Genomic DNA, 6,646 nt, shown 5'->3' on the forward strand with positions numbered 1-6,646 from the left:
TCTTCTACCGTTCTCCACCTGCTTTGCTGCTGCCACAAGCCCCTGTGGGATTGCTACAGTCTTGCTGACAAAATAGTACGAAGGTGAAAGCTTATCCCACCACACCCTGGCTGCCCCTGGCCTCCTGCCTGCCAGCACACAGCAGCAGAGGGAGTCCACTGCAGGACAGAGCACAGATGCTGAGTTTGAGGTTTATACTGCAGGTATAAAGCTCAGATTTGTAAGTGTACCTCGCTATTCATTGATGATGATTAAAGGTCCCATATGTACAGGGATTTATTGGCAGAATATGGCAGAAAAAATGTTTTCATTATTGCATAATCACTGGAAAATAAGAATTGTTGTGTGTGACAACCCTTCATTGCCTTCATTCGTGGCCTGATTGATAACTTTTTTCCCCATGTGATCTCAGAGAACTCTGATTCACCAGTACTAGTTGCCTCCATTGGTTAGCTTGGTTAAGGATGGGGTGGGGTTAGGGGCAGCCAATCAGAATAGAAAAAACGATCATTACTTTTGTGACGTGGCTGGTTTAAATTCTTGTGTTGCTGCTTTGATGTTTTTTTGTTTTTTGTTTTTTTTTTTTAAATAAAATTTCAAATGAATTCTTGAATTATTTTGTTAATAAATAGTCTTTCTTGAGTAATATAGTTTGGGCAAATTGTACCTGGTATTAGTGGATAAACATATGTTTACAGTGTGATAACACATATTATAGAAGTTACCTTGCACATATATGAGTTTTTTGCTTACCCTTTGATGTGCCCTGGGTAGAAAAGGATTTACTGGAGACAAATAAAAGATGATCAAGTAGCAACTCTCTGTTTTACAGTGCAGCATTTTATTTTAAATGTTTGTATACCAAAGGACACGTTTGGTTAGTGACTGTAAGTATATTTGCTCATATGAGTTCTGCCCCCTGACCAAAAATAAAATCTGTAAATCACCTTGTTTTGGTGACAGCAAACATGTTGCTATTTCTGTAGTATGAAGCACCAGGCTACTGTATTTCATTACTGCTCTGTCAGCCAGTCTTGATGCTTATATGACACAGAGTGGTAGCTGCTGTATCTCTTTTCTTCCTACACATCTTTGGGTTTTCAGAACTATAATACAGTAATCTGACAGGCTGATGGACTCTCAGAGCCACACCTTTGAACCATCAGGCCAGATCTGGATAGACTGAACAGCAGGTGGTTAGTCAGGCCACACCAGGCCAGATGAGACTCAGTCAAAGCAGGGCTAAATGACCTCCTCTTAGAGGGCCATAACCCGGTGCCTTACATTCTGTTGGGCCTTGACTAATCACTGCCAGACGAAGCAAACTGAAGCCAGGTGAGCTGCCAGCCAAAACAGACAGTATCAGAGTCTCCTTCCATTTGGCAGGGGGGAGTGTGGGTAGTTTGACCTGGCTGGCAGGTGGACTGCAGCATCTACAGTTTTAGATGCACAGCAGGCTTCTCAGTGACAGCATGTCACCATGTGAGATATGGGTCGAGTTCACAAGTTGACACAAGCGCATGCACTTAGACACACTCACAGACATGCGGGTGATTATAGGCTCAATTGTGACTGTACGTGACATATTGATGGCATGTGGCAGTATAAAGAAGTGCAGATTGACAAAGTGGTTGTGGTAATGTGCCCTCAGGTTTTTATCCAGCTCTCTATGAATGGAGACTCAGTAAACCAAGACTTCAAGGAACACTTCCCTTTAATCAACCTGGTGGCTAACTAGCAAACCCATCTACCAATCATTACGTAGCTAGTTACATCTGAATCTGCATCAATCTGAGCAACCTAGCTCACCATTTTCAAAATTTGTTTTTCTTCTCAACAAAGACAAGCCTAGTGTCTAGCATATCTAAGTAGCTTACAGGAAATAGAAAAGGAGACAATTGATTGAGGTTCTTCCGGATATCAAACTTGGTCAATTGTTATTGGAGTGCAGAGCAAAAGGCGCAGGTCTTAGGAAATGTTTCAACTGTGGAAATGAATATTCTTCTTATTCTTCTTTTGAATAATATTCAAAACTGAAACCTTTACTATAAATAAGTTCTTATCTGAACGATATGGTTTATATTTGCTCAGTGGCGACTGACTCAACTAGAACTACTGTAACAATCAGAGCTGATGAACAACCAGCCCCAAGTATTAAAAGAACATCCAATGAGCTATAACTATTGTGAAGCAATTACAATCAGGTCAAATTCTGAATGCTCGCCTGATTATCCTCATTCACTCTCAGAAGGACTGAGTGATTTCGTTCGTGTGTGACTGTGCGTATCTCTTTGTCTGGGTAAATCTGTGCGTGTGTATGTGTGTGTGTGATTGTAGATGTGGACACAGCTGAAAATTAAGCGGGGCTCAGGCCAAGCCAAATCTCATTAGCCATGTGGAGAGGCTCACTCCAACGTGGTAAAGAGGGTGAGACAAAAAAACAAACTCCTTAATTCATCTCGTGTCCAACAGCAGAGACACAAGCCAGTGACTGATTGTAGGCAAGCTCTGTCAGGGTCTAAATGCATTCAGACCTTCTTTGAACTATATGTTTGCTGGAACATTCTGTACCGTAATGTAAAGTATATATATGTAGGGTGGGTATCAGTGATCTGTGCAGCTGTGTCAGAGAAGAAGATGACGGCAAGTTCTTGTGTCTTGATGACACACACTGTAACACTGTAATAAATACTGTGACTCACTTCACCCTTTGATAAAAAACTGACAAAAAAATAGAACAAATCATTGACAGCAGAGATAACAAACAATGAACATTATAAAATCATATAATTGTCACAGGGCTGGGTAATACATCAATATATATATGGACATTGTGATATGAGACTAGATATCACCTTAAATTTTGAACATTGTTATAATGTGATAATGCAGAAGTGTGGTCTTCTCCTGGTTTTAAAGGCTGCATTACCATAAAGTGATGTCATTTTCTGAACGTACCAGAATGTTCTAGCTATTCTATTATGTTCCCCACTTAGTCATTATAACCTCATCACTGATGATTATTCATCAGTACTCATTTTATGAAAGCACCAATAGTCATCCCTACAATATTGTTGCAATATAAATAAATATTGATATTGAGGTGTTTGCTCAAAAATATTGTGATATTTTATTTTGCCTTAAATTTTCACTCATATGTTTTTTTAAACCATTGTTACTATCAATGGTAGGGCTAGTAGGGCTGGACTGTATAGTTAAAATTAATAATATAGTTGAAAGGATTAGGCAATATTCTTTGGCTGCAGTCTGTATCATTGTAATTACATTAGTAGTACATTTATCTGACATTGATATATCTCTATATAAATCTCACTAGGCAAATGCACACAATATCACACACAAATTACACTAATATTCAAAGAAACAAACTATTCTAAGTTGAGTAATTCATATGGAACTAATGTAATGAAATGTTTATGATGACTGGAGGACTTACTGCATCCTTGCTTAACTTTGTAAGAAATATTTTAGTTGCCTAATTGCCAAGGGTATTATATAAACAGCAATGTCTGAGCTCAGATGTACATAACTACCATAGCAGGCACACTACTGGTGATAGATTTACACTACCCAAAGTGAAAACAAGCATGTTGAAGAACATGGCAAAGTACAGAGCTGTAGTTACATGAAACTCTCTGCCTACAGAGTTCTGCAGGAGAAAGGAGAAAGCAGTGGGCTTTTTGAAAGGGTTTTTTTGGTTAGATGCCTGAAATGAGGTCCGTGGTTGACACGAATTTAACAGATTATCATGTTTTGCTCTACAACATGTAATATGGCACTATTTACCACACTTGTGAATTTTGAAGCTTTTACGTGTCTTGAAAAAAACGGTTGCTAGCAAGTGGCTAAATTAGACGATAAAGAACAACTTAAAAGTGAGACATATTTCTCTGTAGAAGTCTTCGGTTTTAGATTTTCACTAACAAGAGCTTGATCTTGTTTTGTGTTGCACTGCTTTGTATGTTGCTGTCGTGGTGGGAGGTGGTTTGTGATCACATACTGTCATGTATAGAGTATTGTGTTTAGTATGGATCCTAATATATGAAAATGAAAAAAAAAGTCTATGTAAAACAAAAACATCAGTAACTGATTTTTTACTTTTTAATTAATGCTTGTGTAGAAATTTGTGTCTGAATTATTGCACATTATCATTTTTATCTTTGCATTCCTACTGATAACTTCTGTGTACACTGATGAAGTTTTGAATATCTGTGGGTGTGTTTGTGTGGGATGATTGATGGAGGTGGAGGCTGACCTTCTACTTCATATTTGTGTCAACTGTGCCAGCCAGTCGAGACCACCTACATACACAGAGAACATGTAATCCTCTCGTGCTCTATAATACATGACACATCATTTCATGTACTGTAATAACTACAAAGAGACACTCAAGGACGTCCTGTCTGTCTTCTTTATCAGACAGAGACCCAGACTGTCACAAAAATTGCCAGAACTGGGCCACAGGTCACATTCCCTGGCTTTGTTTAGCAGATGATTGGACCACGGTGGTATTACAAACAATAGCCCTTTTTTTACCCCCATTTCCCCAAGCGTGCGTCTGAAAAATTAATCCCTCACTGTCTAGTCTAGTGTAAAATACAGACATTTTAACTAATCCTGTGCCCTGATACCAAAACATCCTGATGTATGACTCATTTATTCTCGTCATCTAGTGCCGTGTCACCAAAAACTCAAATCAGCAGTCAGGAAACTCTATTCCTGCTGTTTGCTGTCTCACCATCCCCACCCATCTCTTATTCCTTGGCATTGCAGCCAAATGGAGATGGAGCCTTCAAAGAAACATGACCTGGAAAAATGTCATTGGTGCAGCAGAAAAAGTTTCTTTTTTCTTCTGGCAATGTAATTCTCTCAAAAAAGATTTTTAAAGACACAGTCAGAGCTTAATGTGTCATACATGAAAGTTAGAGATTAGAAACACAGGAATATTTAACATTAGCACTGACATATTTAAAATATCGACATGGTAATACATTGTAACCATTGTTGATATCCCAAATTGCAGACTGGCAAAGGCAAAATGTCTGTCAAAACAACATAATTATAATGAGGTGTTGCAGTGCTGCAGAGATGCCCTGGCTTACATATCTTGTTCTCCAGATGTAATAAAACATGTTTATTTAGTAGAGACCCCAACAAATGTCCTTTCATTGTGTTTTTTTTCTACTGACAATGAAAGTTGTGATCCAAAAATGATTATTCTCAATAATTATGAATGATGTCGCAATTGCAATATCTATCAAAATAATCACAATTTAATTTTTTTTTGCCATATCATGCGGCCATACTTTCAGTTTTTCTGTCCAACCCCCCAGAGAAATGTATAGAAGATACTCAGCATTCAGTACTGAAACTGGTTGACAGGTAAGAAGGTTCTACAGCTGTTCCCATGCAACCAGTCTGTACTTTCTCAGAGCAACATATTCAGCTGTCTTTCTCTCTAAATTGCCACAGCCTTAGAAGTCTTACCTCATTAATCATTCTGTCATCTAAGATCTGCCGCTTCCCATCCCTGGAGTGAGACCCGACCAGGGACCCATGTCTGGCTGTGCACGCCTCACACAACGTCACAGTTATTTCAATAAAGCCGATCGGATGAAATAACTGGCCCACTTGCAAGACAGCTGAGGCAGGTGTGGCGTAAAAACATTGCGCAGGTGCATGTGTGTGTATGAGATTTCTCTCTGAGCCTGTAAGTTTAGCTCCATAATCAAAATGTGTGTGTCACAGGTCTCAGTGTTACATATTCTTACAACCCTGCAGGCTTCAGCCCCCTATCATGTGCGGTGCAGGTGTTGACCTGAATGCCCCAGACTGCCCTGCCAGGCCTGAGAACCTGAGGATGGAGGAGATGGGCCCCTGCAGCCAGGCCTGTGTGAGTGACGATGGCCTGGCATCTCTGGCAGCTGTGTGGCCACACACCTTGTCCTCACATGGCACTGATGTTGCTCCCAAAGAAGCAAAATCTCTAGGCAACACAGCTAGTCACCACATCTCATTTTCCATTTTTAACTTTCCAAGGATTCATCCCCCTCTCTTTTCACTTAATTCAAATCTTCCTGCAGTCACTAAATCCAGCTAAGTTACAGGTTATTCCATCGCTGCCCGTATCCCACCACCCTGCCCTCTGAAATCCTGCCTCCCTGGTCCTACAGGGGTGATGGGCAGAGGTAAGATGAGAGTTGTGAACCCTTCTTATGACCCCATAAGCACTAACTCTCATGTCACCTTCCACAGCAGCCTCGCAAGGTGATCCGCTTTTGTCGCCACCTGGATACAAAAGACCACATGTCCAACCTAGATTGACACAGACAATACACTGCCTTCAAATTGTAACAATTAGCGCAAATTGGAGGCCCTAATCTGATGACACGTGTGGCAGATGTGGACAATGAGGACTGGAACGCTTGTTGTCTTTGGGTGCCAAACACAAGAGGCTCTACTGTTCCACACACACAGTGCTGTCAAAACGCAGCGGACAGATTGAGTAAAGGAGTAAAGGAGATCCCGTCTTAGACTCTGAGGGCTTTATTATCCAAGGCTCAGGTGTAATCTACCAAGGTGCTGCAGGTATATACTGACACACCCTGGCCTGTGAGTCCAACAC

Source organism: Lutjanus erythropterus, chromosome 13 (assembly GCF_056507025.1).
Source record: "Lutjanus erythropterus isolate fLutEry1 chromosome 13, fLutEry1.hap2, whole genome shotgun sequence".
NCBI classification, from domain to species: Eukaryota; Metazoa; Chordata; class Actinopteri; order Lutjaniformes; family Lutjanidae; genus Lutjanus; species Lutjanus erythropterus.